Source organism: Equus quagga, chromosome 11 (assembly GCF_021613505.1).
Source record: "Equus quagga isolate Etosha38 chromosome 11, UCLA_HA_Equagga_1.0, whole genome shotgun sequence".
NCBI lineage: Eukaryota > Metazoa > Chordata > Mammalia > Perissodactyla > Equidae > Equus > Equus quagga.
In genome coordinates, this window is record NC_060277.1 from 106,497,101 (window position 1) to 106,508,119 (window position 11,019).

At 36.1% G+C, this 11,019-nt stretch overlaps 1 long non-coding RNA gene across 1 annotated transcript; it reads right to left on the reverse strand.

The window, feature by feature from the left end:
- Nucleotides 1–342: 342 nt before the first annotated feature.
- Nucleotides 343–6,693, reverse strand: LOC124246617 (uncharacterized). The gene is made up of 3 exons (XR_006890535.1): nt 6,544–6,693; nt 4,866–5,032; nt 343–523 (listed from the first exon to the last, which is right to left on the reverse strand). It is a non-coding gene; the product is annotated as an uncharacterized LOC124246617 (long non-coding RNA).
- Between the last annotated feature and the right edge of the window lie 4,326 nt (nt 6,694–11,019).

The window sequence follows — 11,019 nt, forward strand, 5'->3', positions numbered from 1 at the left end:
CTAGAAAAAGGATAACAGAATAATCTTCAAAACATAGAAGGAAAGAAAGAGTAAAATTAAGAGCATAAATTAGCATAATAAAAACACACAAAGATTCAAAAAAGAAATCAACAAAGCCCAAAATAAGTTTTGTGGAAAGACTGATAAACTTCTCTCAAGATCAAATATTATAATTAGGAAAGGAAATGGTGCATAAATACAGACACAACAGAGATTTAAAAGAAAGGTCATGATGAACAACTTTTTATCAATCTGAAAATGAGATAAAATAGATAATTTTGTAGACTTTAGTACTCAAAGAGAATACCCTGAAAATCCCTACGATTACGCTTAAAAAAAAATAGTGTATACATTTAAAATAGCATAACAAAGAAAATACCAGGGCAACAGGGTTTTATAAGAGAGTTTTCCAAAATTTCAAGTACAAGATGTGATTTCAGTCTTACTCAAATCTTCCAGAGGATGGAGAACCTGTGTCTTAACTCCTTCTTTGAAGCCAGTATACATTTGGTACTGAAGTCATCTAAGAAAAGTAGGAGGGAAAAAAAGCTCATTTATTCATGAACTTGGATGCAAAAATCCCAGGGAAAATACCATCAAACTGAATACCTGAATCCTACGTTGTATAGGGAGATTCCACCATGATCAAACTAGATTTAATTTGGAATGCAAGTGTTTAACATTTTGAAATCCGTAAGCTTATGTCATCACACAATATGTATTAAAGGGACCTGAGATATAGACTAAGACATCTGCCCCAGGCTTGCAACCATTAAGCGACTGAACTGAGATTTATATGGGAAGGATTAAATAGTAGCTGTCTCGCATGAGAAAGATGCAAAAATTAAACAAGATAAAGCATTTGAGGGACAATGGCTGACACATGGAAAAAGATCTACTGATAGGAAAAACTAGTATTCTTTAATTACTCTAAATTTTGCCTAATCCTTCACCCCTCCCTGTCGCTCACGGTTTACTCTCGGGCCCATATGATAAAGGGTGTGGAAAAATAGAGTATTAACCAAAAGGTTGGATTTTTTAAAAAGTGATCTACTGGATTCTGGATAACCTGGATGCTCTTTAACTATATTTATTAGGGGGCTTTGAGAAGGGCAGGGCAGAAAGGTAAAGGAGAAAGTGGGAAGTTATTGTCAAGGGAGAAGATGAATCAAGAATGCTGAATTGTGATACCAGGGACGATTCTAAACAGCCAACCAAACGGGTCACAGAAATAAACTGAGCCATATATTATATCCAAATTGTTCCAGATCACAGCAGTGGAATCAGAAAGAGTTTTGAACCCTGACTTTAAAAGTGTATTACCTTTTAACTGTGTTGTATGTAAACCATACAAACACTTTTCGGTGTCATTTCACATTTCTGACTGTGTTCTCTAGGCCCCTCTGTTAAACCCTGGAATCTCTCCATTTGGAGTTGGAGTCATAATCAGATTTGGCCAGTCGATACCAAGGCAACTGTCTGTATGTTTTCTTTCCACTGTATCACAGGATGCCAGCACACAGCTTAAGAAACAGTCAGGGAAATGAAGCCTGTTTGTCGCGGGGCTGATTAAGCAAGACAAAGTCAATTAACATCTGATTCCTCACGGGTTTCTGCAAGCAAATTGTTCCAATTACCCAAAACCAGTGAGCAAATTGTGAGATAATTAAAAAGGGTACTCATGACTCTACTGACACGGGCCTGCCACTGTGCTGTCAGAAATGTTATCTAAGATTGATTAAAGAGCAACTTTAAACATGCAAATTTTGCTGCAGGAAAGTTCTCCTCTATAATAACAATGTCTATATTAAAATACAACTCCTCTATAGTTTATTTAATTTTAAGTACATTTCAAGTGTAATGGGTTTATCTGCCTTTTACTTTTTTGTTGTTTATTGCTTTCATTTAAATATAAAATAAATGCAACATCTTTACAAAGTGTGTTTAGTATGTATGTTGTCACAGCCAGGACATTTTACAGCTCTGTGGAATAAAAGATAGACTCCACTGTTCCTGTTTATAGTCTGTAATAGGCAACATGAAAACAAAGTCCACCTTAGTTATGTAGACAGCATACTTTTATGAGCCTGTTAAACGTTGTTTTCACAGGCTACTTAGTCATTTCAAAATAGAGCCTAAACAAACTACCCATATATTTACTGTGTTTGTCACCAAGAATTAAGATTTGATCTCGTTATGTAGGTGGTCATTTATGCAGAGTTGCAGAAACTCCTTTATCATGTTTATGGAAGAAGCTACCAAGAACCAAAGTGGAATGCATCAGCAGATATGATGTGACAAGATTCTTTCTTAAAGCGCCATTTTCAACGCCATCCTATGTACCTTCAGAGAAGGTAGAAATCAGGCTTTTCTAGCTGGCATGGTCAGGACAAAGAATTTGTAAATGTACTTAAAAGAACATACAAGAAACTCCATCTCAGTCTTGAAATGGGAGGGAGTTGTAACTTGTTTGAGTTTAGATTTTTGCACTTTCAGGATAATTCAAATAAAGCTTGTGGTCCATGGTTTTAGAAGGTCACAAAACAACTAACGTATGCTTAAAAGAGTTTGGCCAGAATGGTGAATAATCAGAAGGGCAAATCACATGGAGAAGATTTCCAAAGTAATAGGATTGTTTAGGATTGAGGAAACAAGCCAGTTATCTTCAAACACTTGAAGGGATGATGTGTGATTAATTATTCTCTGGGTCTTCCAGAATATTTAGGGATCTTGTCGCATGATAATGCATCACATAATTACATTCCCATTTATAACATTTTTATTTAATTTACCTAATATGATTTTCCTCCAAGTATGCAATTTTTAAAGGATTAAATACAATTTTATTAAATATCGAGTAAAAATGAATTAGTGTTTGGGGTTGGCCTGGTGGCATAGTGGTTAAGTTCACGTGCTCTGCTTCAGCTACAGCGGCCCAGGGTTTGCTGGTTCAGATCCCAGCCGTGGACCTATGCACTGCTCATCAAGCCATGCTGTGGCAGTATCCCACATACAAAGTAGAGGAAGATTGGCACAGACGTTAGCTCAACAACAATCTTCCTCAAGCAAAATGAAGAAGATTGGCAACAGATATTAGTTCTGGGTCAATCTTCCCCACCAAAAACAAAAAAGAAAAGAACGGAATTAATATTGATTCTGTATCTACTGTGCACAAGATATTCTACTGGATGATTGGCATCCATTTATCTTATTTGATGCTTAGAGAACTCGATGCAGTGAGAATTGCTGTGTGCTTTGTGTACATTGGAAAAATGAGGTTCAGAGTTTTAAGTAATTTGCCCACAGTCACTCTGCTAGTAAATGATGGAAACCCAGATTCAAACCAGTTTTCTGCTGGAGTGTCTTTTTCATTATATTATAGTATACCAGATGAGACTTAGAGTATATTTTTTCAAAACTTATTTGTTAAATAAGTATTTATTAAGTCCCTATTATATACCAGATACTATTCTAGATGTGGGGAATAGATCAATGAAATAAAGTCAGATAGAGAGCAGACAAACAATGAGCTAGTAAGCAAATTATATAAGGTGTTAGACAGTGATGCAGACTACGGAAAAAACAGAGGATGGTACAAAGGACTGGAAGACTGGGAAAGGGGAGTGGTGCTTGTAAATAGGGTGGTCAGAGCGGACTGCCTTGAAAGATAACACGTGCACAGCTATGCACGAGGTGAGTTACCCATGCAGATGTCTAGAAGTAGTGTTCCAGGCAGAGGGAAAAACGGTGCGGAGACCACAGGTGAGAATGGGCCAAACGTTTAAGAGAAACAACCAGGAATGGCTAGAGCAGAATAAAGCATTTGAATTTTATGATGAAAATTTATGCGACTGAAATATAACCTATGTGGAAATGCTTTATAAGAATTATAAATCTTTTTAGAAGAGATGCTATTTTATCCACTTAAGAACTGACATTTCTTGGGAATTTAATTATATTGATTCATGCAAGAAATGTTGATTGAGGACCTACTATGAGCTAACATTCTAGGGCATGAAATACATTAACGAAAACAACAGCCAGAGACTCGTATTTTCGTGTAATTTACCAATGACCGTAACCAATCAGGATGTATCCCAAATTTAATACAGATTAATGTTAGGAATTCTATGTATATAGCATGTCACATGAATATGTAAAAAGAAAAATCTCTCCATATATGTCTAAGGTAATTAGTAATTTAAAAAACCCATTTGTCTTATGCAACAATAAAATACATATGATGAAATACTTAAACATAAATGGAAGAATTCCCATTACAGTCAGAAAAGAGATGGAGCTATCCGCCATTAATTACATCATCTGTTCTAGAAGTTCTAGTCAATGCAATGAAACTGGCAACCAGGAAAGGGAGACCACCTGTCACTATTTGTAGATGAAATATTTGATGCCCATAAAACACATGAGAATGAAGTGAATAATTATTAGAAGTCAAAAGGGAATTGCATAGGCAGCTTTTCCCCCTCAAATACACACAGACACCAATAATTTTTCTATATGTTCCAGAATAACCAGTTTGAAAATATGATATTCATGTACTAAAAACTACAATAACTTTTAGGAAGTTAACCAAGGATTCAGACAAGACCATGCCCTTAACTGAGAACACTTACTAATGCAGTTTTAAAAATTAATTTATAAATGTTTGTTAGTTACAATTAAAATCCAATGTGGTATTTTTTAATTGGTGAGGTGGTTCTGGAGTTCATCTAAATAATAATTTGAGTGTAGACAAGATAATGAAGAAAACAGTGAAGAGGTCGTGAATAAAAGAAACGTGGTATAAGGCAAAAAATAGAAAAACTGGACTAACAGAAAACTCACAAGTAGACATATATGCGTACTTCATTGAATAAAAAAGTTAAAACACCAGATTCGTGAAGAAAGAAGGGCCTCATCCATAACTAGTGTCCTTCCTTTCCGGCTTGTTCTAGACTGCTGTCCCGTTGTGCAGTTCCCTTTCAGCTCACCAGCAGGATCATACGTCATCACTGCTGACGATCTCACTTTCCTGCCGGAGCCAGCAAGGATAAATTCAAACAGTGGATCATTTCACAGAGAAAAATAAAAACAAAATATAACACACAAAAAACAAACACCCCCAAATTAGCTTTCGCTGTAAAATTTTGTTGTGAAAAGTGCTATTTGACTAACTAATAAAGGTTTTCATTTTCCAAATGCCATGCTGTCCCATAGATTAGCCCTAAGACCTCCATCACCAGAAATGACTCTTTTGTCACAGAAGTGTCCAGGAAGCCCCTATTCAGAAGGCAGATGAAATGACTATAAAGCACTAAAAACGAATCATATCAGTCTGCGGCATCCACGAACCAGTTGGTGCAGTGGCAATAACATTGGCCAAGTCCACTTTCGAGCATTAAATGAACTCTCTAATCAATTCTTCTGCCACAGTGGCTACGTAATCCAGGTGATTTGGGGTAGATGCCTGTATGCTTCTATTTTTTTCTAGAGAAATATCAAAGTTATAATTTTTGTCTGATTTAAATTTTGCATACCTACTCAACACACAAAAAAGAAGCACATATATGTATGTGTGCACACATGTATACACACACATCCAAATTTTGTGTATTTGTGTCACCTAAATGCAAACCTCTCAACACTTTGAAACATAATCTATATATATTTACATATATGTACATATATTACAATTATAGATGTATATATATCACACACATAAATAACACACACGCATTACATTATATATACATATACATTATGTATATATTTTTTTCTTTTAAGAAAATTCCCTAAAGCGTATTTGTCCTGGGTCAGAGGGCACACATACCATTTAGACCTTTAAAAACAAATTTTCTAATTTTCCCTTAGAAAGTTTATGCCAGATGTTCATTAGGTTTGGAGTCTGGAGAGTAGAGAAAAATGTCTTCTTCCAGGAAAAATTTGCCTTCCTAGTTAACTCATAAAATACTCAAGGTAGATTTGGAGATGGGAGTAAAATACAGTTTAATCAATGGATTCGATCTGTTTTAAAATGTTCCTCTAAACGACGATTTGTAAGCCCAAACAACTTTGAGCCGTAGTTATAACAATTATCCAACTGACAAAAAGACATAATTACCAAAACAGCGTTGGTTCTCAAATTGCCTGAGTGCTCATGGTAATTTTTCTCATAAGAATCTTCTCCACTTTTTAAAATTTTTAAATAATGATTAGATGCACAACCAGAGAGGAGGTTGGAAGAATGTGAATTCAAGCAAAGCCTAACAGGAGGGTGTCACAGCTTCTGTCAACCTTTGCATTCAGCCTAGACACCCAATCATCCTGTTTAAAATGCACACTGATAGAGGAACGGACAGGATGAACTTACTGATCCCAGGTAGGCAAAAGATTATAGGATTTAATGACTTGTTCACTGACATTGAACAGAGCTATCAACAAAAGTCCACTCTAACTAAAAGCCAACCCCCTTCTGGAAAGGAATTGAATGACTAGGACACTGATTCAACGTGCGGCTGACCAAGAGCAAAGCAGCAGAGGTACCTGTCTGTGATTTTCATTATGTTGGTCTGAGTCTGCCGGCGTTGGTTTTAGCCAGAGTATCACATTTCTCTTTAATATTTCTAAACCACTTTGGCTCTCTGAATCTGTTTCACCTTAATGCTCGAGCTATCTCCATGGTATATATAAGCTCGACTAAATCTGTCTGCAAACGTAGCCTAGGATGGTATCTCTTGGGCCTCCATCAAACTGCCTTGTCATAGAGCAGACGGATGAAACTAGCATGTGACTAAGAAGGAAAGAAATCTGTCCAACTTCTAATAGGCTTATGATTCATCCTCTGATGGTTCACAGGCCTTTCTGGACAACAGTGATTGGCCATCTGGTTTCATTGGGGATGATAAATTCAGCAGCAAACATGACTCTTGGTCCTCTGTCCCTCTAACCCAAGTCACAAATATTGTGACTCAGATGTCTCCACCCAACAACACAACGGCTCCTGAGCTCAAATGCTCCTTTGACACAGCCCATGCCACCCAACTTCAATTATGCCTGGGCTCCATTTCTTTTGGAGGCAATACAGGATTTTTTTTTTTTCTTTAACACACCACACACACACACACACACACACACACACACGCACTATTTTTTTTAAGGAGGCGGAGGCATCCAGCCAAGTAAACTACGTTAAGCAGTGGGTTCCATTTTAGGTGTTGACAGTGTATAATAAATCCAGGCCTACCTAACATTTACAGGAACGTTATAAATGAGTGAAATGGCATGAGCTGGTTGCCAGGCCAACCAGACAAACACAATAAACAGGCAGCAGTGACAGGAGTAAGTTACACCATCTCTCCGGTCTGAAATATATCACTTTACATTCGTCTTTGACCACTTTGAAAGCTCTTTGTTTTATATTTTTCAAAATGTTCTTTTACAGCATAGATTACCATTAAATCTTTTCAGATGAGGATGTTTCTTTTTTCCCCCCAAACTTGCATAGCTCTAGAAACTGAACATTTATTTTTATTTTAACTCTAATTAAAAAATAAATTCAAGTCTTAGGAACAATGTTAAGGCTCAAATCCTGAAGGTCCCTTCTGGCAGATTAAAAAGAAAAAAAAATTTCCCCAGACTAGAAAGAAAATAAACAATAGCAGTAGTTAGTATACTTCGCTGGTTTAAAAAGATTCGGTTAAAATGGCAGTATTTTGCCCCACTATTTAACTCTTTAAAAGTCAGTCTGCACTCTGAAGTTCCTTTTCTCCTAATGGAGAATACATTTTATAATAAGTATAGAGTTCTAAAACATCGTAGCTGGAAGGATCTTAGAAATCATCAAATAACTCCTTTGACAGAGGAAAAAAAAGAAATAGATGAATTAGATTGTCTTTTTTTTAATTATTAAAAATAATGGCATCTCTTTTCTGCTATTCACACTATTCAAAAGTATTTGTTTTTATTCCTTTAGCCAATATTCACCTAAGTGAAAGAAGCTCTATCTTCCTTTTTGCGTTCATCTTAGGCTTTAACCAGCAAAGTAAAGCAGAATAATTTAAATTTTTCCATATGAAATTAAATAGAACTGCTATACCTGTAAAACATGTATAGAATTACTTTATTACTCAGCTTAAGCAAATTTGTTAGACCCACACAAAATACTGCCAGATTATCAACTATTCTTCCGAAAGTCACATTTGTGACTTGGATGACCAACTTGTCCTAGTTTGCCTGAGAAATTCCAAAGTTTGAGCATGGAAAGCCCACGTCTCAGAAAGCCCTCAGCTCTGAGCAAACAGGTGCACTCGGTTTCCTACTGGAGAAAGTAACTTATTTTACTCTCATTGTTTTACAAGATATTTAAGGAAAATTTGTTTGTAAATTGTCCTGAGGGAAATTTTACCCTTACCTAAAAATATTAAAAGTAAGATAAGTTCCTTGATAGGGGTTCATTTGTTTATAATCAATAGAATCCATCTCTGAAACCTATTTCTATAGCTTGAGCAGTGGGTTTATATGAGAGATTCAGAATATAGTTAACTCCCGCATCATGTTCAAGTTTGTATTGATTTAGTTAGTTCGTATTGATGTAACATTGGTTTATAGCGTTATGTAAATTTCAGGTGTACATTATTATATTTCAGCTTCTGTACAGGGTGCATCAAGTTCACCACAAAACATCTAGTTGCCATCTGTCACTGTACTCATGTGCCCTCTTACCTCATTCGCTCTCTCTCTACTCCCTTCTCCTCTGGTAACCACAAATCTGTTCTCCTTACCTATGTGTTTGTTTGTTTGTTCATCTTCCACATATGAGTGAAATCGTAAGGTAATTGTCTTTCTATGCCTGACTTATTTCGCTTGGCATAATACTCTAGAGGTCCATCTATGTTGTCACAAATGGCAAGATTTCATCTTTTTTATGGTTGAGTGGTATTCCATTTTGTGTATATATAGAAATATATATCTATACATATACACCTATATATATGTACGTATATATATATATTTAGATGTATATACCTGTGTAGATAGATAGATAGATAGATAGATAGATATACACCACATCTTCTTTATCCATTTATCCATCGATGGGCACTTACGTTGTTTCCAAGTCTTGCCTATTGTGAATAATGCTGCAATGAACATAGGGGTGCATATATCTTTTTGAATGAGTTTTCGTGTTCTTTGGATAAATACCCAGAAATGGAATAGCTGGATCATGCAGTATCTCTATTTTTAATTTTTTGAAGTACTGTAGCTGTATTATGGGGAAAATATCACTGCTGATGGTTAAGGAGAAACAAGCCCAGTTTCCCATTAACTGGTTTACTGGTCCTCTACTTGCACTACCAGGACTTAGTTTTAAGGAAAACAATGTAGGTGTTAAAGAAAATTGAGGATGGGCAGAGGACAATAGGCTAGAGGATCCCTGCCAGAACTTGGGTACAATATATCCTAAATTCTCAATGCTTCTTAGAAATGATACTTTGTAACACTTTGAGATCTCCAAAATTGATTTTTTAGTATAAATGGTACAGAATTTATTATACTGACTGAAGAAAAAGCATTGTCCTTGCTGTCTATAGGCAGAATAGTAAATCATCTCTATTGATAGTTCTTTGATAAATTCCGTATTTTTGGCATTTTATATGTCTATAGACAGCTTGACATCTAATACATTAAAGCTTGAGAAAACTAAATTTTCTGATCAAAATGTTTCTGTTAAGAAGTAAATAAATTCCTGTAGATTAATTGTATCAAGAGCCCTAATATTTTACCCCTTGCTGTTCTCACGCTCTTTGCTGTATGACTTTGAGGTCCCTTTCCCTAAGTAGGTGGAGTCTATTCCCTCACACTTTGAATCTGTGAGGTGCTTCGGTCAACAGAACGCTCTGGGAATGCAGCAATCGCAAGCCCACACACAAAGATCATGGGCATTTCTCCTTTCTCTCTCTTGATTCTCTACCTTTGCCATAAAAACATGCCCGGGCTAGCCTGAAAGAGAAAGAGAAACACAGGCCCAGTTGCCATCTAAGTCCCAGCTAACAGCCGTCAAACCGCCAGATAGTTGAGTGATCCCACCTGAGACCAAAGAGCTACCCAGCTGAGCCCAGCCTAATTCAGCAACTAACTCCTACAATCATGATTTAAAAAATGCTTATTGTCTTAAGCCACTTATCTTTGATGTGGTTTGTCATGTAGTATTATTGTGACAATAGATAATTTGTAGAAAATAGAAAGTGAAAAACCTCCTTAACCCCACCCCCAGCAGAATATACAGACTCAGTAAAAAAGTACAAAGGGGTTTGGTGTCAGTACTTCCATACAGCCATCTTAGGCTTGATCGCACCCTTACTGAAGCCCATACCCCAAGCCAGCCAACACTCTTATGCTCCTCCCTAGCTCCTTGATGATCCTCCCTAAGGTAACAGTACCTCATAATGTACTCAAGCTTGGCTATTAATGCCCACAAAGTATATTTACCTGACCTCTCATTCTACAAAATAAATAAATAAATAAATAAATAACAAAGATTTAACTTTAAAAATTACACACACCCACAAAAATAAGGACTGAACATCCTCCAGCAAATTTCCATTTCAATAGTTTACACTTATATATCACATTGTCTTAGTACAATGCATTGTCTTAGTACAATGCGATAGTGAGCCTCTAGATTTCAAGAAGGCAGAGAGACTGTTTGAGGAGCTAATTGGTATATTTTTTTGCAGTTTTAGAATACAGCAACTGACTACCACAGCTAGAGCCAATTAATCAATTGGTTAATCAATATATTATTCCTAAGGTCCATCCATGCCCAGCATAACCAGTCTGTGTTTCTGCAGATACCGATATATTTAAGCATGCACACTGGAAAGCTGCTGCAAAAGGTGTTATTTCCATGTTTTAGTGGATTTAATTTCTAACTTCTTATTGTTGACTTTCAGTTCTTTCTTTTGATTATATTCTGTATATAGTATCTAGTGAATCAATATTTAGAACTTAAATTTCCTG